At 49.6% G+C, this 22,072-nt stretch overlaps 1 protein-coding gene across 1 annotated transcript in view; it reads right to left on the minus strand.

The window, feature by feature from the left end:
* Positions 1 to 22,072, minus strand: part of LOC126540672 (uncharacterized) — a 163,909-nt gene that overhangs the window by 131,952 nt on the left and 9,885 nt on the right. The window lies entirely within an intron of this gene.

Genomic DNA, 22,072 nt, shown 5'->3' on the forward strand with positions numbered 1-22,072 from the left:
CCCAACAGCGTATACAGGTATATAGTTCATAACGTCTGCGCGCACGACACCATGTATGTATACGCAAGCCGTACACCACAAATAAAAGTGAGACGATGAGCGACGAATGCAGAGGTGTACAGAAAACGCGCAAACATGTGACACGCTTTATCGCGCGTTAAATATCCTACAACGTTCGGTGTCGTCTAAAAGCAGCAGTCCCTTTAGGAGGATTATAATCCGTACTCTGCGCAGTGTAAGCCGTCGAGATTATCCTCGTCGGACATCGTCGGACCACGGGCCAAGCTATAGCTCCCCTGCGCCCTGTAAATGACTCCCCAATATTTGGAGGAAGCGTTGCGGTCTTGTGGTCGCGAGGGCGTTGACGCGGGCTGGCTGGTATGTATACATGGCGGCGTCGACAAGACTGGGCAAGGGCAAGGGCCGAAGCAAGAATGCGGACGACACGGCGTGGGCCTGCAAATAATGTTCACCGCGCAGTGTAGACAGACCGAATGTATACACGCACGAAGAAAGTGTTCTTTGATGAAGCTCTATATAGCTCTGGCGATTCAAGGCCATATCGTTCAGAATATTCCTGCTGTGCGTAGAAAGAAAGAAAGAAAGAAAGAAATCAATCTCATTTCAATTGCAAATCGACAACCCTGTGAACGCTTGATTACTATAGTCTGATCAAGTGTATACACTCTATAGGAAACAACGTTTAACAGACAAACGATCTAATAAGTTACGGTTGCTTGCTAATAACCACACGCGAGAAAAGGTCATAAGTACATGTAAATGGTTATAGCAAGACAGAAATGGTAGCACATGCAAAACACGCATTGACAATAGCCGAAAACCTTAGAAGCAGCCACGTTTCTATGCACGCACTATATGTACGGGGAAATATATGCGTATATCGGCACGAAGAGGCGGCCACCGCGCGCGCGCGCACACACACACACACACACACACACACGTAAGAATCGACCGCAATTGAAACTCATATTACGCGTATCCTATAGCGCAAATACTAGCGCACGTTGAATATATTATGCAGGACTTTTAGTTTACCTCCCTCACTAAGTTCCTGTTCCCACGGCTAGCGAATTAGGAGAGAGAGAGGGAGGGATTGAGAAAAGAAGTGATCGAGAGCACAAACGATGTGGAACCATGCAGCACACGTAACCAGAAATACAGAGATACGTTTTACCACAAAAGGCATTTCGTTATAATTGTTATTATAGTTTTATTTTGGGGCGCCTTTGAGGTGGTCGTAGACACGCAGGCATCGATGGTGCGCGCTCGTCCGCGCTCTCGGTCAGCAAGTCGTCGTTAGCGAGCTAACAAAAAAAACACAATCATAAAAACCGGTTCCGCAAACTCGACCGCGAAAGGACCACACCGGGCTAAACGCAACCTTCGGCGGAACGCGTACCGAGGCGGAGAAGAGGGGGGGGGGGGGTGGGGGTGGGGGACGAAAATAATATAACGGTTGCAACGGACGTAATACATGCTTATACGCAGCCGAGTTCTAGGATATATGCATGGAAGGCTGTGTGTAACGCTCGGGGAAGGAACGCTATACAGATTTAGATCAAATGGCACACCGCAGCGCCGGCGCAGTTGAGTGCCGGCCGTGTAATGGGCATTGTAATTGGCCGATTTCTCGCGCTCCAGAGGTGGTGGTTGCGTGTGGAAGCGAAGCGGGACGTAACGGTCCGGTGGATTCCGTCCGACCGCGAAGGTGATGACGGCAGATGCCTCAGCATGGAGGGTACGTATACACGTATACAGGCAGCGCGGTTCATCGTGGTATCGGCAGCACCGCTTCTGTACACGCGGGGAGATTGCCTACGGAATTACACAGGCGCATCGTGCTTTGTCCACGGATCACGAGTGTTCAGTGCTTTTCGTTTCGTTTTTTTTTTTCTTTAGTTATAGCTCTCTCCGCGTGAACGCGCCGCGTTAATTACGCTTGCTCGTTTCACGTGGCGTAAATAAGTACGGCCGTGCATCGCCATACTTAACCCGAACACGTGCGCTTAATTTGTAGGCGCCTCTTTTCCTTCTCCTGCGGAAGGTGCTGGAGATTTCTGGTTGGGCTGCCTAGAATGTGTAAGCTTATAATGCGTCTTTGTAAAGCATTCGATGTTTAACTGCTCCGCTTACAGACCGCGTTCGTTTAAGTCATAAGTCGCTGTGCATGCGTCTTCATGGTTCGGGTTAAGTCTGATGACGGCTCTAAACACATATGTCAACGTATACGAGTGAACCCCTGATATGACTCAGGCGCTTGAGGCGAAAGCCAAATATCCAATTGTGGTTGTCCGCTCGGCCGGTGACTAAACGGCGAATGACGACTAAACCGAGGGGCAATTTCAGTACGCGCAGACAAAGTAAGTCGCGCTGGATTCTTAATTGTCTACCGTGGTTTTGTTTCCCTTGGTGGCCTGAAGAAGAACAAACAAACAAACAAACAAACAAACAAACAAACAAACAAACAAACAAACAAACACTACCATTGCATTTATAAGAGCGCCTCAGAACTATGGCTGAAAGGAAGCTTAATTTGGGGAAACTTAACTGAAACGCCAATGTATTTTAACGTTAAACAAGATATCTCAAAAGAGGAGCGCCACGATTCTTGCTTAGGACGTTCACTATACTGCCCACGACTTCAATTTCGCAACTTCAACGTGCGCCCTAAAGCAAACAACTTTAAAAAAAAGCGTTAATTAGTGGAAGTTTTGTTAATCAGGCAAGTGAACATTTCGGTCTGTCGTACAATGCCCGCTTCTTCGAGGTAATCCCACTTGAACAGGCTAAATAGCACGCACTATATGATCAAGGCGATGTACTAAAAAAAAAAAAGAGTCTGCTCGAATTAAATAAAGAAAGAAATTCAGTGCCGATTTAGCAGTAAATGCGAGAGAAATTCATTAGCATTACTTCGCACGTCCCTGTGGTCCCGGATTCATGACCGAAACAGCATTCACCACGTTGCAAAGTGCTGTTCACGAGATCACTTCGACACCTGCACGTCCTGCCTCTTCGAGGAGCGAAGTGCAACTATATATATATATATATATATATACACACACCACGTGACAGGCTTCCCACACTTCACATATACCTCTTGTTTCCCCACTTTGACACTCCTAATGCTAACGCATTAAAAAACGCGGAAGAAAGCGCGATATGTGGCACGAATGCCAGCAATCGGTGCACACAGCCCAGAGGAAGGCACACGCAACCAGTGTGCAGATATTCAGTCACGCGGCTCCTCTGCGCACTCGGAATAGCGACTAGCCGCGAGGTCGCGCGGCATCCTGTAGCGATACGGCCAATCGCTGTTTTAAAGCTGCTCGGCTCGACATTTGTACTGCGTATATACTTGCTGCGGTCTCCTCGCCGTCCTGTTCTAAAAACAAGTAAACAAAGCGCCGGAGGAAGAAGCAGTCTTCTGACCGCGGGCGGGAAGAGCTGATAAGAGGGCGGCTGCGGGGGCATGCAACTTGGCTGCAGTCACATGTCTTGCAGTATATATGTGTGCCACGCCGGAGCTCACAAACAGCCCGAAAAGAGAAGTTTACCAGATGAAACGCACCGCCAGACCACGTCACTGGGATGTTTTCTTTTTTTCTCTCTTTTCGCGTGTATACCCGCGAGACGCGGATAGCTAACCGACGATTTCTGCTACGAGTATACGTGGGTGTGTCCCAACTATCGTGCACCAAGATTTAAATATATGCAAATGCCACGTAGCTGGATCGAATCAAGGTGTACACTGTTGTTTGCCGTCGCTTGGAGATACTCAGATTGTTTTTTGCATTCCGCCTAATTACATTAGTCTTAACCAACGTCTCAGATATTATAACGGGATCAAAAAGTGTCATTGAGAAAATTGTAGAGCAACATGAAAAACAACTCCCGATACAGCTTTCTGTTGCTCAATACGTGCTATATAAAAGTGTTTCTTCCGAGCGTGAAAGAAGCCCACACGCAAAGATTGCCGCGCGACTGGACGCTCGAGGACAAAAGGTGCTTCACCGGTGAGCATGAAGCTATGAAGTGCCATCCTCGCGTCATCGTCTTTACGACGCCAAAAAGCTGGCGACGGAACCAGCGCCACCTCAACGTGATTGACAGCGCCTGTGTTTCGTGCCTTCGTCTTTTCGACGACACAGAGCTGACGGAACGAGACGAGTTCTGGGACCCCAAACTACAATGGGTCATCGGCCATGTGCGTCTCTAAACGGCAGCGTCGTTCTTTGTGAGCTCCTCGTGAAGCGTTGACCAATGCCCGCCCGAACTACGACGGGACCCGGCGCAGACTTTTAGCGGCAGACAAAGAACCTCCCTTCGAACTGACTATAATCGCCACAAAGAGCCAACAGTGACAACTACCATGGGACAGCGACGACCCCTGTTTCACCTGTAATTGCCTCGTCATTGCATCGAGGGCGGGTCGAAACCTGGACACCAGAGGCGGAGTCCGGCGAGGTGGTGCGACAGCATGGGCGGGATCTTGCGGACTGTGGTGCAATTGCATTTGGCCCAGAGAGAGGGCACTGAATTCCCTCGTCGAGCGAAAGAGGGAAAAGAACTGCCTAAAAAGCGGAGCTTGAGTGTTGTGAGGAAGTGTTCGGACATGTAAAGACTTTGACATGCACTGTGCTCTGAATATCATGGAGCCGTTCTTGTACAAACATGTCATCATGTAAATTTGTACATAGAGCTTGTTTTCCTCATCTCTCGGACGACGCTCTGGTCCTCTCTTTCTCCCTGCACCTGGCACGGCACCATCCTTCTGGGCGCTCGGACCCCCGACTTCGCACTGCAGAGCTCACGAAAAGCAAACAGTTGAGGTTGTTCTTGGCGCGCGACGATACAAGCAGCGGTTGAGGTGCATACGACGCATGGTTGAACACGTGGTATGCGTGTACACATCACTGGCGCATCCTTGTCAAGTGCTACGACTACCATTTCAAGCCGCTGTGACCTCTAAATTTTATTTATGCGCCTTCTTATTGCGGACACACCTGAACGACGCCGGTCCACCTACTTCGTGACCAGCGAGAGGGCGGAATGACGGTCAAAACCGCGCCCACCACGACAACGAGAACGCGGGTAGTAGTCACACCAGTCCTATGGATAACTGCCGCTTTCGCAAGGTCCCCAAGCAAGCGCTTTAGTGCCCTCCGATCTTTAATACTGCACAATCATTCACGTCCAGGAATCCACCACTGTGGATGCAGCAGTTACATTCGTATACATGGACGAGTTGATGCATGTCCTTCGCCATATCGCGTGCTCCCGCTGACACGGCAGTTGCGGAAACAGTCGAAGAGCCGCCGAGTGCATGCATCGAGCACTATGTGGCCACCGCGCCGTTGGCGAACAGGGTCGTCGAAGGGCCATCGCGTACGTATATCGAGCTGGGCCGACCGCTAGGCCCGCAGCAGCGATTGCCCTCAGGGCCACCGGAGGCCGAACCAATGAGGCGCCCACTTCCTCGTCGACCCGGCGCGTCGCTTCGTCCATTGAGCCGAACACGGTACGGGCGTCGCGACACGAGATGCTCGCCGCTGCCGTGTGTCTATGCATGCGAGCGTGCGTGTGTGCGTGCGTGTCGGATCCCAACCGCCGGTCGGAGGGTGTTGGGATACTGGTGGAAGCGTAGTAGATACACTGTCACTGCCTTCAGATCTAAACAAGCGTCGTATTCCACTGAAAAGGGGTAATCACCAGGAAAAGTTAAAAGTGAAAGCTTCAAACATGTAATAAAAACAAACAAACATAAAAGCTGGACACAGTCACAGAAAGCCGACCACTGGACGCTCGCACGTGCATATATGCAACAAGTCGAGTATACTTCCGTAAAGAAACCCGTCAGTTGGCGTTGTGCGGGCCTTCTGTCAACTGTATATAGTATGTAGACCTTCGAACGCCTGTGCCTAGTGTCAAAACTTTTGCTTGAAACAACTCCTTATGATTTGGCCGCTTCGTAGATGGATATCTGAAAACCGTATCCAACCACTGAGGTAAGAGCCATCGCCGCTGCTTCGTTAGGCATGCGGGAGGACCTTTCGCAGAACGAGGACACAAGGTCGTCCGGTACTTATTCTAGCCATTAGTACACAGAACATCGTCAACAGCAGCTGACTTGACCGGCGTTCGAGAAGCAGTCCGCTGCATACTTCAACAAAGCCTCGAGAAATGGACAGTGTTCTGTGACTCAAAACCGGCGCTGCATCTCGTAAGCAACTATATCAACCACAGAATCGCATGTCCTCTTGCTTATGGCTCTGCTTGTTGAGGCGTCTCAATCCGGGCATACCATCATGCTGAAGTGGATTCCTATAGCCATTGTGGAATAGCTGGAAATGAACAGACTGACGCGGAGTCAAAAAAGGGACACACTGACGGGAAGATTATACAACTTAATTTTTCCCGGCACGGCATCAACGCCTTGCTCCACAACTCCATCAAAACCTCTATGGCACGACAATGGGACAACCCCGGACATCGGCAAGAGCGTCTCTATAGACTTGACGCTGGTTTGCGATTCCGGTTTCCACTTCGGCTGCGGGGAAGCCAGGAAACACTCATACATCGATTACGGCTCCTTGTGGTGTACACTCACCGATACCATGACGAGAACAGGACCCTGACTGTAGCATCTGTCAAACTCCCGAGACAATAGCTCACATACTTTGCGTGTACCCTCAATATGCGGCCGAGCGAAGGACACTTCAGTCAAGTGTTGAGTGCTTGGACTCCCGCCCATTTTCGGAAGAAAATCTTTTAGGTGCGTGGAGAACAGTGGACCATGCCCAACGCATCATAATGTAACTCTTAAACTTTCTATGTGAGACTCGCTTAGACGGTCGTCTGTAGGAGCTATGAGACGTGAAGAGAGTGTTTGCACGATAACGTCTTGTGTGCACAAGATTACTCGTGCTTGTGGCATGTCTAAAACATGCATCCGCGTATTGGACAACGTGTATATAGTAGCTCATTGTACCATATCATAATCAGCTTGCCCCGTATCTCCCACTTCTCCTTACACCAGTGAGGAGTAGAAGGCTAGAGACACGTTCTACAGCCCTACTTCTCCTCTTTTCTATTCATTAAAGTATAGTCTTCCTACTCTAGCCATCATATACATTCGCGTAAAGAAGCAGCTATAGCTGCTCGCTTACGCGAATACGATGGTTAGAGTGAGTAGAACGCTGAAGTTAACGGTCCGGCATATGATGGAACTTTGTTCTGTAGTCTGACTGCTGCACAGACGAGAAAAATACCAAGGAGAGGGAAGGTTGAGAGAACGAACATCCGCATTAAACGCGTACGGTGACGCTTTGAATCGATCGAGCGTAAATCTAGTAACGCGCTCGCGGTCGGAAATATAGGGCAGCAGACACTTGTCGACACCCTTGGTCGACGAGTCATCAAGATCAGTCGGGGGACGAATAAGTGAATAATGCATGCGGTAGGCCGGATGAGTGAAAATGGGAGGACGAGCCGGGTATAATGAGTTCGGGTGACAACTAATTAAAGCGGCGGCCGAATGAGGATGCGAATAATGAATGAGGGCGCCGAAAGTGCGAATGAACGCGTAATGAGCCCGCCTGCGCGTACAGCAAGCCGATATGCAAGACGGCGATGGAGGAGGCAGGCCTGGACGGCGATATAACGAGAGCGTGTTGGTAACGGACGTGTATGTCTCGAAGAGGAAGACAAAACGCTAACACGTACGCACGTCAACAGCGAGTGAATCAGCGATCATGCCACAGCGCGTCTGTTCACCGACCCGCTGAATTTGTTCACTTAATTTCCGAAAACCTCGTTTTGATTGCAGCCATTTCATCGTTTTGAGGAGATTCACTAGGCTTGCGAAGACGCGAGGGGGTAATCAAATATAGGAAGAATAGATTATTGGTTCACTGGTTTTCTCTCTCTCTCTCTCTCTCTCGTGTGTGTGTGTGTGTGTGTGTGTGTGTGTGTGTGTGTGTGTGTGTGTGTGTGTGTGTGTGTGTGTGTGTGTGTCTGTGTGTGTGTGTGTGCGCGCGCGCGCGCGCGCGCGCACCAATAACGAAACTAATTGGCGAGACCGCGCGAGCGGCGAAAAGCGATCACAAAACAAAAGGAACGTGGGGGGGGAGGCGCACGGCTCGCTATGTCCCAGGCACACGACGCAAATGAAGATAAACGGTTCGTCTCGCTATAGCAGAGGTAATTGATTCTCATTCGTTAGGCGACAGTTGCCCATTGTCTGAGCGCCTTTCCCTTTACGCGACCGTGTCCCGGCTCATCGGCTCCTTCCTCCAACCCTCACACCCTCTCTCTTCACCCCCCCCCCCCCCCCGCCCCCGCCCCTCCAGCCCCGGTATAGATTGATGGAAGCGAGCGAGGCCTCGCTGCTGCCGCGCGCCGCCCGTCACAACAACAACGGGGTCGCGTAAACGAACCTCATCGACGCCCACGCACACCGGCAGCAGCGCGTACAGCTCGGGCGCCCGTTGCTCCTTACGGGCGCAACAATGGCCGTCACTGAGCGCGACAAAGAGGAGGAAGGGGGGAGAGGCGGCGGAGAACGGCACTCGTGATTCGGGAAAGGAATGACGGCGACTTCTACTACAAGTTAACTGTCGTTGCACGGCACGCAGCGATGGAAGTGCTAAGAATAGAAACGGGGAAAAAAAAAGAAAAACAAAGTGGGACGTTTACACATCGAAGGAAACGAGGCAAGAAGCACGGAAGTAGAAACAACAAAGCCGGCGACAGAAGATGAAACACAAGGCTATCAAGGACACTACACCCCGGTAATTTTATTCCAGGGATCGCGCACCAAACTCGCGACCAGAGATCTCAACTGCTGAAAAGAGGAGCGAGAACTTGCGAACGTGAAAGGGGTCGAGTTTGACAGAATCTGTTCCGTGGCAGTTTTTTTTCTTCTTCTCGCCGGCAGCGCGCATGGAAAACTGTTTTTAACTACTCCCGCATGTTCGGTACCTACGTAAACCATTTGATTAATTAATTCATTAAATGGCCTACCTTAAGTATCACGGCTAGCGGTGTAAAAAACGAGTCACTACACGAACGACAGAATACGTGCACATTCTGACAACCCAGGCACGCAAAGGACATGACGGACGTGCAAAGGACAGCTCGACGCAACGGAAACACCTCCGCGACGAAGCGGATTCTCTTCCCAAGAGTGAATGGGGCGTGGGGGGGAGGTACGAAGAAAGGAGGGCGCTCGCGCAGCGGCGCACGTACACGACGCGTATGAAGATGGCGTTCAAACGCGCCCCTAAGCAGAAACCACATGGACGCGCGTCCGCGTCTTCCGACGCCTCTGCAGTGCGTTTAGCGCTTCCCGTATACTTGAAGGGCGCCTATTATAGAGTGCGATTGCACTAAAGATAAACAACAAACATATTGAAACTGGTGCAGCACGCCTTAAATGAGCACCATTCCCACTTATTTGGAAGAAAAGATTCGGCTATTGAATGAGAGAAATAAATGTCAAACTTCTCATTGAATCCCGCCTACATAAGCCGCCGAGCGCACGACGTCATTGTAGAGTCGTATTTTGAAAGACTTCTAGCCGGTTATGCGCCCTGAAAATTCCTTAAATTATTGGGCTTTACGTGTCAAAACCACGATTTAATTATGAGGCACGCCGTAGGGGGGGATTCCGGAATAATTTGAACGTGCACTTATACATCTAAGTACGCGGGTGTTTTCGCATTTCGATGACGTGGCGGGGATTCGATCCCTAGACCTCGCGCTTAGCAGCCCAACACCGCAGCCACTAAGCAACCACGGCGGGTGTCCTGAAAATTCACAAATGTTGTCAGGCATGCCATATAGCGACACAGCCCTTCTTGGAGCGTAAGCGTAATATTTCCCTATCGATAAGTAATTCGCTACCCCCGAGTAGGCAACATCCCTGACGTCAAGGAAATCTGGTGCGGAAATGTCAGCGCCGCGCCGCCACCACCGTTCGCTTTGGCGTCCTTTCTGGCTCACCAAGCTGTTATTCTTACGGTAAGAATAGTCCCGTTTGATGCATTAGGTAGGCGTAATGCGTTAATACAGCTAAACTTAATAACCACTTCGACTGACTCGTGGTAGACTTGGATGGTGTAACGCAGCGACGTTGCAATATGGAGGATGATTTGCTCCCACCTTCCACCATTCGTGCTTCTGTGTTATACGCCCGGCGCTTTGGTTTCTCCGTCCAGCGCATATACGGAGAAAGGCCGCGCGTCGTACACCCTCACTTTACCGTTCCCTCGCCAAGCCTCTCGGTGGCTCCTAGGCCAACGGCTATCGATATATATATATATATATATATATATATATATATATATATATATATATATATATATATATATATATATATATATATGTGTGTGTGTGTGTGTATATACACTGGCACAGAGCAGTTTTGCGGTGAATTGAGGGAGGGGAGAGACAGAACCCAGGCGAGGCAGTCTGCTTGCCACCGTATACTATAAAACCCAGCGGGTGTGCGTGCCGAGTATGCGCGAGATTCTTCCAGGGCGGTCCCCACATGGTGAAGTTCTGCGTTTTTCTTTCCTTAATTTATTCCAGTGCACGTTTCTTTTTTTCGCTTCTTCTTCTTGCTGCTGCTACGCTTGCCACAAGCGCAAGCGGTGCTGATGGCTTTCGTGCGTATATATGTACGCGTTAACTGTTCGAGTGATCAGAAATTCCGGCTCTGTAATCCCCGCAGTCCGTTCTCTCTCTCTCTCTCTCTCTCTCTCTCTCTCCTTTTTCCCTCTTCCCGTATGAAAGCATGCAGAAAATCATCAGTTCAAAGTACGAGTAGCCGAACTGCCGTAGACAAGGAAAAAGAAAAAAGAAAAGAAGCTACACAACATTGCAGCGGAAAAACAAACAAGAGAGAATGAACCTGGATGTACGCGCAGTTACGTCCGTCTTTCGAACGCACACGCAAGGGCACTCACAAAGGCATACACACGGGGCGGCCGCTTTCCGGTGCGAAAATTAAAGCACCGAGAAAATGCTCCCGGCAAACCGGAACGTCGATCGCGAGCGGAGATTTCAGCCGAAGACAAAGCGGCGCAGCCTTCGCCCGCTCGCGACCAAAGCAATTCTGCATGCCCCCATCCTGATTACGTAAAAAAAAAAAGAAAAAAAAAAACTCGCACCTTACAGACCGCATGCGGCCGCCACGACGGCCACCAACCAGCACACCTATACAGAGACGCTCCGAACATCGCGATACAGCTCGCGGCCGAGCACGCACGTGCAAGTTGCAACTGACGCCGAAACAGGGAACGGGCCAAGCCGGGGGGGCCCGGCGCGAAGAAGTCGCCTCGCTGCTGCTGCATATTCCTTCCGCGAAGACACGCGCACACACGCGCAAGCAGAGAGCTGCGACGGGGAGGCGCACGCCGAGGATTCGATCGAAGGCCGTGTTATTAGAGAACGCAACGAGCGCCGCCGCATGTGTGGGTGCGCACCGTTCACGCGGCTAAGCGGAGCGCGCGCTGAGGCACGATTTCCGTTAAAGGCACTCTATAGACACAGAGCGCGGGCCTGCGCTTCTGCGAGTTTCTTGTTTTGTTTTCACCCGTAACTTCGCCGAGTCCGCACAGGCACGTCTTTGGCGCCAAATCTGTCTTCGCGATGAGTGCGCGCGAGCACACGGCGACAGGGAGAGATACCTTGTGGATCGGGACGGTTTTTTTACATGCAGTCGTCGTCCACGCTCATTATATATATAATAAAGGAAACTTCTCTTTAGTATTAAAGCGCTGGCGGCAGCTTAAAACTTCTGATAGTCTTGTTAAGTCTTACTCAATGAAGTATCATGGTCATCCAACACAACTCGAATAATCAGCAAACGGACTGATACGCTATAGTAAGACGTTTCTTCTCTCTCTCTCTCTCTCTCTCTCTCTCTCTCTCTCTCTCTCTCTCTCTCTCTCTCTCTCTCACCCCTACCCCGTGCAACAACGCTGTTGAGGTGCCCTCTCAAGAGAGGCAGTTACGGCGCTGCACTTTTCTCTTCACCCTCGTAACTAAAAGTGACTCACACAGGTGCCGCAAATATGTAGTACCGTCGTTCCTTTATTTTTTTTTTAACAAGGTAATTACCTACATTATTTTGGGTGTGGTTTTTTCTGAAACAGTTAACGATGGTTTAACAACTTCATGTTCCAAAGCAGGAGCACAAAACAAAAACTCGATCACGTTATTATTATTATTATTATTATTATTACATGACGCTGATTGGGACGAAAACTCGCAGCTTGACAATCATTTCCCTTGACAACGAGTGGCTCTTAATTTTCAATGTGAGAGACAGCAGGAAACGACAAACTTCGCCGCCATACACTCTTTTCTAAGCGCTGTGTTTGCCAAGTGTTGCAAATGCATTCCGGAGGCGGCTTCAAAAAAATATAATAAATAAATAAATAATAATGATAATTAAAAACTAAAGATAAAAGAAGAAGGAAAGGAAGCGGGTGCGGTATAAAATAAAAATACGCTGTATACACAAGGCTCACGCCGCACCCATGGCTCGCGTCATCGAGCCTCTGGATGAGAAACGATGAAACGAAAGCGAACCTCACGAAGGCGAGAAAAAGAACGAAAAGGAAGAAAAATAGAAGGCGGGAACGGGGACAGGGGGGAGCGGTATAGTCTGCAGTGCTGGCAGTCTCGCATTGGGCACGCGCCCTTAATTAGGACAGATAGCTAGAGCCTGCCCGCATGTGCGAGCGTCAAGAAGAAAGGGCATTGCAGCATAACTGCAGTAAGAGAGGGGAGCGGACATTACAGCACAGGAATTCCGTCACGCTGAAGCGTCCACTAGCAGCTGCGCTGTCTAAGCCCCTCGCTGTGCGTATATATATATATATATACGGCGTTTGTGAGTGTTTACGATTTCGGGAACCTCTGCAGTCGTTGCGCGTGGACACCGCAGTGCGCGTTCACGCACCTGCTGCAGACGTATACGCGCAATCCCTATATAGATGCCTCGTTGATCCTGCAGCGATCTGGCGCACTGTATGCGTCGAATTTAGGACCTCGCAAGCGCACACACGTATATACGCGTACATGTATACAAACGTCGCCCCAAGTACTAAGCCGGCTTGTTGTCCGAGCCCTATGCTGTGTAGGCGAGGCTTATATTTGACCGCGGCGCGCGCTGTACCAGCGTCACAAACAAGCGGCTTATTATGTACCGCGAGTGCTCTGCGTGTGTGTATACGCATCGGATAAGCTGCGCGCGCGCGCGTGCGGACAACACGGTGGATCGCGCGACGAGCGATGTTCATCCGGCGCACAGATTCTGCAGTGTGTGCACACAAACGCGCAGCCTCGCAGAAACCAGAACACGGAACACACTCTGCAGACATCGTCGTCGAGTCTGTACGTACCTTGCAGCAGGTGTGTGTGTATATATATATATATATATATATATATATATATATATATATATATATATATATATATATATATATATATATATATATATATATAAGCGCCTCTTTATACGATATCAAAGGTGGTGGATCAATAAATAAATAAGTAAATTTATTTACCTCTGCCGAGTCCTGGATAACGTTCCGAAGTAAGCCTGGGGCTGTGCGAAACGCCGTGTATAGGAGAGGACGCCAGATTGATTTTGGCCACCTGGAGTTATTTATCGTGCACTTAAGCACCAAAGTACTCGAGTGTTTTCGCCTATCGCCTCCATCGAAATGAGACCGCAAATAGAACCGGCGACCTCCGTGATCGGCAGAAGAACGCCACATATGCATGCACTGCTACGAAGAGCGCCACGGACACTTTTTATTTCTTTCTCTTGCTTTTCTTTTATTTTTTTTTGGGGGGGTGGCAATTTCGACGGAAGGCGCCAACCCTCGACACCGTATGTATTGTGCAACGCTTTCTGAGCCTCACATTAAGAAACCGCATCTTTAAGTCGAAAGGGCTTCCCAAAATAAAAGATGCAGCTGCGTATACTACGTATATATATAATAGCCCTCAGGTACACCGTCGGGAGGCTTGAGAGCACAGCTTCCGCAGCTCGCAGCTTCGGTGGAGTGTAGCCGAGAGGCGCTTCGCCATTATGATTGCCCCGATCTTGACTGTGGTGACCGGCGCGACGGGCATCAAGCTCGCGCAGCGGGACGGCGCACGACAGGCGCAAGGAAATGATGACGCTATCCGTCAAAGATGGTATTTAAAGCTCTCAACAACAACAAGTGGGTCACCGGTATACACACTGGGTAGGCCGGGTCTGCAAATTGAACTCGGCCCCAGAATTTGGGTTGGCGGTTCGGGGCGGTTTTCCGCATTTCGGCCCCGAATGCGGTCACCGTATATACCTAGACGTCCGATGCGATGTTGTTGTTGAAGCTTGGGAGAGTTGGTGAGGAGTTCGTCTCGACGGTGCTTCACAGCGCACACGGACTTAAGTGTAAATATAAGCGCTATTGGGAGGTGTTGTCTGGAAATAGTTGTAAAACAGAGCGCCGTGCTTCCCCAAGAGTATAAGAATCCCAACTGCACTTGCATGAGATCCTATGTGTTGGCACGCTTGCATAATAATTATACCGATAACGCGCAGATCTTATGTATGCGCGAGTACGTGCATAGCGCACAACGAGTTGCTTCAAAGAGGTCTTGACGCGACTATAGAACCGCGTATTTGTTCCGAAAGATGTGCTGCAAGCATATACTAGTATATTATGTGAAGACCCCTCGGCCCGTTTCAACAGACCTGGACTGGGCATTTTCTCGTACGACAACCACCAAAACTTCCTCTGTCCATCAACGGCAATAGCTTCGAGCGCAGTACTACCGAGCGATTTGGGTTATATTTTTCTTCTTTTTTCTCTCCGCTTGGGAGAGTTACAATCGCTGGGTGACGCCTTGTTGGTATGGGTATGTTTGTGGCACGGTGAACACTGTTTTCCTCTACAGCGAGTGGCTTTCGAAGCCGCTTTTGCCCATTTTAGTGGTTGTTCGGTGCTCGGGCTTGGCAAAGGAAATTCGTCAGTGGAGCCCCAGGCTCCCCAAGATCAAGTCGGTGGCTCCGCCCACGATGGGACCGGGAGACGAATTCCCGCCGCAATGTCGTGGGCCTGGAGTTGAATGTGGAGGTTGCTGCTCTTGACGGATTCCTCCCATTGTTCTTTCGTGATGGGTGGAGAGGCGTTAAGGGCTGGGCACAGCCACAGCATGTGTTCTAAAGAGCATGAGTCATTACCCCATTTGGGGCACGACTGGAGTGGGGTACGAGCGGGTTTGCAGAAGTCTGAGTGTGCTAGCCTGAGGTTTGTTCAACTTGGGGTGGGCGGTAGAAATGTCCTCGTGCCCGCCCACTCGATAATGGGAAATAATTTCGTGGAAAGTACATAATGGAAAGTACATTCTGCACAATTCATTATTTTCTTTTCAACTCACCATTGTACCTGCTCACTAAAATAGAATAATACATGCAGTTGCGATCGCTGGATACACAATAATAGATCTCACAACACGGGCTACACAGCATACACGTAAAGCATGATATATGGCATTGCAAGCCTTCGTCGAAAAAGAAAAAAAATTAACAGCACGCTTTTTTCTCTCCATATTTTGCTTGCCCAATAACTTGGTGCAGGATCGCCGAAGAACAACGAGTATACAGTACGTGGACGAATTGCGCGTTATGTTTCATTAGGAGTCCCGAAATCTCTTACAAGTTATTTCCTCACCGACGAACAACAAACATGCCGACACACTAAATACAGCTGCGCGCGAAGGCAATAATGAGGAAGCGTTTGACGGGCCTGTCTTAGCGCGCTGTCAAGCTCATCATGTCGCGCCAACCAGTCCGCGGCAGCGTTCTCTGGTTATCATACACCGACGAGGAAGTCGAGGGAAGGAAAACCAGTACAGGGGGAAAAAAAGAGATAAAAAATAGAAATAAACCAGGGATCATGACAGGATACCGTTACGATAAGCCCACGACTCCGTTCAACGCGTGTGCAGGGTCGAGGCAACTCGAGCGCCTAACAAAATTGCAAGCAGCAATACGCCCCTCACACAGAGAAACCGTTCAAGAAAGAAAGAAAGAAAGAGGGAAGGTTATAAACAGCAGGGGAAGAAAAAATAAACTCGCACAAAAGAAAAAGAAAAGAAAGGACCGCAAGAAGGCCAACTATAGCAAATATAGCAAAGAATTAAACGGAAGACATAGACTCAAGTCGCGCCGAAGGCAATATGAAGATTGCCGAAGAAAAGAAACCGAAAATTACAAAAAGGAACTGAAAGGTCGGGGTCCCGAGAATTACGATCGCAGTGCGTATGAGGCGGTATAGCGCGCGCGCCTATTTCATCGTGGAATGAGCTTACCGCACTAAGCCGGTAGCTCGTAAAGAGCAAAGCCGGAGGCGGCGCGCCGGCTTGGCACCCTACTCCCCCCCCTTCCCAACCCCCGAGAGACGAGGACGATATAAGTGGGTGGTATCCTTCAATTACGCCCTTAATAAACCGCCGCGCGGCGTGGATCTATGTGTCCGCCGGCGACGGCGCGTTTCCACGTACAGTATACGAAGTGTGCCGCTCATTGACGCGCGCGCGCGCATCGTCGGCGTCGTACACATTCGCTGCACGTGCATCAATACACGGAAACGTCGTACCTGTACGAAAGCTGCAGTCCCAAGTGCTCGAATCCGTGGTGTGACGCTATGTATGTGCGCTCGTGAATTGCGTTCCGTGTGCGTCGACGTGGTGTCCGATAATATTTTTCTCTCGTTTTATTTTTCCTTCTTTAATGTTGCGTTAGTAGTGTTTATGTGGAATAAGCCGGCTCGAAAGAGGGCTACCCCTTCATGTTTTCTTCCTACATGTAAAGTAAACAAACGAACAGAACACAAACAAACAAACAAACAAACAAACAAACAAACAAACAAACAAACAAACAAACAAATAAATAAATAAATAAATAAATAAATAAATAAATAAATAAAAATGTAGCACAGTTTATTCGAGGCTTTTATATTTGCGTATGGGATTTGTCCATTCTTTATGTCTATGTGCAGCACGCGCTGCCTTCTCATCCTTTCTTTCTCCCTGTCTGTCTTTCTTTCCGGAAATAAACGGCACATTCGCTATGCGCTTTGCTTCGTCTCTTCAGCAGCTCCTCTCGTTTCCGGACGAACGGCGGTCGTTTTCATCAAACGTTAGCGTCTCGCACCGATCAAAACTCGACGAAAAAGAAATCTATAGCTAAGTAAAATGGGCGCATGTCCCCGTCCCCTCCCCAAACGAGAGAATAGGGAGAACGTATTAAAAGGAACAAAGACACCAAGCGAGCAACAAGCGATGGCGTATATAAGACGAAGGCAGGTAACGACCTGCCGCGACACTCTCTATGTGGGCTTCATATGCAACTCGTCCACACCGTAACGGCGATTGCATCACGTCCGCTCTCTCTCTCTGTCTCTCTCTCTCTGCTACCCCGACCGCGCGGCCACCATGCTATACGTCCACACTGCAGCGCTTTTATCTGTACAAACGCGCCGCCGTTCCGCGCGCTGTATCGTAAAGGAAAGCGCGAAACATTTGCTGGCACTAAATTCTGTACAAAAGGAGGTTATCTTCTTTTGTTTTACCCTTTTGTACTCCCGATGTCTGGGGATATCAGATATGTTCTTCGAATAAAAAGCGATTCATGCAGCCGGAAATATAGAGAGAAAAAGCGGGTAACGGGACGCCAGAAGAAATGTCTATATAGAGTAGAAAATAAGAAAAGGAAACGGTGTCTCAAATAGCCGTGGAATATAATCTTTTTCCCGAAGATTCCAGAGGAATTTCAGGACAATGAACTCCCCTCCCGTTTATCTCCCTCCCCTCCCTCCCTTGCACGCGCACTCTCTCTCACACACACACACACACTTTCCTTCGTGTCGTCTAACATATCAGGCAGGGATAGATCATTGCAGCAAGGAATTAGAAACAAAATAATAAATAAAGCTCAGCGAGGGATGATGGGAGGAGGGGGAGAGGTGTAACGTAAAAGCAGAGGAATCGATGACAAAAATGTAAAGACCAGAAAATGAGGGTGCCGTAACTTTATGAACAATGGTTCATAAGAGAAGGTAGAACGAAATGGCTCCTGCTCTTTCTTGGGACTCGCTTTGGGGCAGTGAAAAAAAGGGGGAAGCAACGTATGCGCTAATAGGACGAGGCGGAAGGCAACGCATAGTGAATACGCGGCGAAAGGGGGTCGGGGCGGGGGGGGGGGAGGGGGGGGGGGACTGGACTGAAGGGGAGGCGAGACGCGTCGCGGAAATGAGCAATAAACACTACTAATAAAGAAGGAAGTAAAGGGGGAAAAAACACAGAAGCCATGGGACGCACGAGGCATGTATGGTATGGGGACGGGCCTGCATGGACTAACGGCGGCTGAGGGGGCCGCACGTCGAGAGTCGGGTATTTAAACGACACGTGCAGAGTTGACATAAAAAAAAAGAAAGAAAAGAGAAACAGCTAAGGTGGAGCAGAGAGGGGCAAAAAGTAAGGAAGGAAATAAAGAAGTGAGACGTAAAATAAGAGAAAGAAGGTTTACACATATCTATATATGTAATTTCGATCTTTAGTACCCAGGGGGAAAGAAGGGAACATACTTAAGCGAATGACCGAATTAAAAAAAAATAAGGGAGAGAAAAACCAGAAAGAAAAATATTTTTAGAGAACACCGGAAGCGCAGGGATGCCGGTAGGGTAGCCGAAGAATGGGGAACAGAGAGAAGCACTCAGGCGCGCGATTTGGGGAGATTCTGACGACGAGAAGAAAAAAGAAAGGCTGAAGAAAGTAAGAAAGAAAAAGAGAGTGTCAAAAAGGGGGGTTTAGGGCGGGCATTTTTCATTCCGCCAAGTGCTCCATGCATACGCCGGGCAACGGATGCGGTGCAGGCACGCGCTGCGTGGAAACGAACGAGGGAATAACGAGGCGCGCACGGGCCGTTGCCATCAGTTTCCCTATGGCCAAAAAGAGAACAACGGGGTCGCCTAAAATACACAGTTCGGCCCCGCCATAGCCAGCCATAGCGGCGAGACGATTTGAACAAGTTCCCCGTCACGTCCGCGGGAGCGCTGTTGTTGACGACTCGCCGATCTCGCAAAATAACGTGGACGAGCTGATTAATTATGGAAGGCCAGTCAAGAAGGCGGGTTATCAAATGGAAACGTAAGGAGAAATAGTATTAGGTTGTATTGGTAGACTATATACAACTGGAACGTTAATATAGAACACTTTAACATTATATATATGACTTGGCATATAAGCCAGCAATACAACAACAGCGACGACTATTGCAATAGCAATAATAATAATAATAATAATAATAATAATAATAATAATAATAATAATAATAATAATAATAATAATAATAATAATAATAATAATAATAAAATAATAATAATAATAATAAACGACAAAGTAAAACACGGGTGGTGGCGCCACCTGCCACCTCCCAAGTGTAAGCGCATGCACTTCCGGTGACGGTCTCGCGCACGAGCTGTTTGTCTCGTTTCGCGCAGCGCGAGATTTTGGGCACTCTGCACGATAACAGCGGTATAAGTCAGTGCGACAATCACGAGCACTGACGCAGACGTGAGAGGATGAAAGAGCATGATCGCGGCGCTGGAACACGGTAGAAAACGACATAGTTTCGTTCAGTGCGCGCCGACTGGACGACGTGGGAATAAGCAGACGAAACATATGTATTATTAAGGTACGATGTTAAATATAACAGAGAAAAACACGCAGACATTAGATTTGTACGAAGTAAAAAAAAAACAAACAAAAAACACGCGGACATTCGGTTTGTATGTTTTATCATTGCTTTAATTCGTCTATTGAAGCAACAGATTAAACAAATAACTGATGTTGCCTTGAATAATTCTCGAAGTTACGTGTCCCTGTGAGTGACGTCTCAGCACTGCCATGTACGTAGGCGCACTTGTGCGAGTGACGTCGACTCTCCGGCTGAGAGCGTGGCGCCCGCGAGGAGAAGGGCAATCGGTGTCTGCTTTGAAATTTAGGCTGTTTCCGCGGCGCGTAGGGATGAAATACTTGGCAGATACGGTCGTTAGCGCGCATTGTATGCGGTGCGCTTGTCATCTCAAAAATGGATAGATCCGGCGAGGAGCCCTTTAAGTATCCCCCACTCTCTCCCTCAGATTAATGTTCTACAGGCGTCATTCTGACAATGTTCGGTCTCCCGAGTGCAATGGTGCAACACACATCCTCTTGACACAACCTTCGCGGCATGCGTACTCCACCTCCGGCCTTTTACATGTATAGTACACGGGAATGACACCGGCGCAGCAAATGATTCCGAGAGGGAAGTAGATAAGCGAAGGAAAGCGGCGCCCTTTCGTGCACAAAACGCGGCGTCGGCAGCCGCCAAGCCCCTGTGTGTGTGTGTGTGTGTGTAAGAGTACACACACAGCATACAGCATGTCGGCGAGTCGTCCCGTGCATGAGTTCAGTTAAACGAGGGCCGCTGGCGGCACGGACAGAGGGAATAAGCGCGCCGACTGCAAGGAGCGGAAATGAAGCACGCGATATGCAGATCTCCTCGAGGAGGAGGGGAGGGGAAAGGGGCCCGCGCGGCGGTGTTTGTGCTCCTCCGACGCAGCTGCACAGCTCGAAGAGGGGAGGAAGCGAGGAAAGCAGTCTCCGCTTTCAGCGCGCCTTTTCCCTTCTCCGTGTACCGGAAACAGGGATCGGCCGACGGCGGTGTACAGTAGAGGTGCTGCGGTAGCGGCTATGGTATACATGGCAGCGTCGCGGTGCGAAAGTCGCCAGGCGACAGCGCCGACTCTGTCTTCGTGCCGTCTCTGGGCCCCCGTTCTGCATCCGTTAGCCATGTATCCTTTCATTTAGCGCCGTAGCTGTCTTTTTCTAAAGAGCCAGTCTTCGTGTAAACATGAAAAGGAAAAATGAAAGCCTGCTAGCGTGTGACCCAGCGAAGTTGGTCGCTGGCGGAAGGAATTATGCATCGCATATCGCGATGCACTATCCGCCGCGTTCTGCCATACTTATCGTTTTAATTCGGACAAAGTACAGCTAAAATGGGCTGGGTGGGAGGCCGTCCGTCCCGGTTAGTCTTGTTTCTACAATCTCTCTCTCTGTGTGCGTGTGATAACGACAGTTTTCTTCCTTCTGTCAACCCCTCCCTCTGACGTCCTCCGAAACCGCGTTTGCACCCTCTATAGACACTCCAGCGCAAACTCGTGTAGTCCGTATCGCACTACAAGTACGCGCGACTCCCTGCATACGAGCGTTTCCCACACCCTGCAGTAATTCAAGTCCTTCCCTTTCCGCTAACACTCAAACCATTTAAAATTTAACTCCTCCACAAATTTTGTCTTTCTTTTTTCTTCTCCAGCCAGCGAAGCAGCCAGAAGCAGCAACAGCGTGCGTGTGTGTCACTCGAACGACGCCACTCGCGCGTCCGTTTCTGCACTGTGTTAAAACGCCTCCCGCATCGCGACGGAGCAAAAAAACAAACGCAGAAAGCGCCAGCTTGCCAACAAGACTCCCACGCACTCAACACAAGTATACACACTGTGCCGCGCCCTCGCACTACTCAACGCCCCCCGCCCTCTCCTCCTCCTGCTCCTCGTTCTTCTTCAAAAAGACACCCTCCAGCGGGCTCTCAAATTCAACACGTGCGTTTTTGACTCTTTGCCTATCCTCTGATACGCCACCTCCCCCCCCCCCACGTTTCACACACACACACACACACACACACACACACACACACACACACACACACACACACACACACACACACACACACACACACACACACACACACACACACACACACACACACACACACACACACACACACACACACACACACACACAGGCACTCTTCGCTAGCCCAGTCCGCCTTGCCTTCTATCTATCCCCACTGCGTTTGCGCACACTTTCTAATAAATGCCAAGTGAATACACATAAAAATACAAGGGAATGCGATGAACTGCGTTCGCTCGAGAAGCGG

The sequence above is a fragment of the Dermacentor andersoni genome, chromosome 2 (genome assembly GCF_023375885.2).
Source record: "Dermacentor andersoni chromosome 2, qqDerAnde1_hic_scaffold, whole genome shotgun sequence".
Classification (NCBI taxonomy): Eukaryota; Metazoa; Arthropoda; class Arachnida; order Ixodida; family Ixodidae; genus Dermacentor; species Dermacentor andersoni.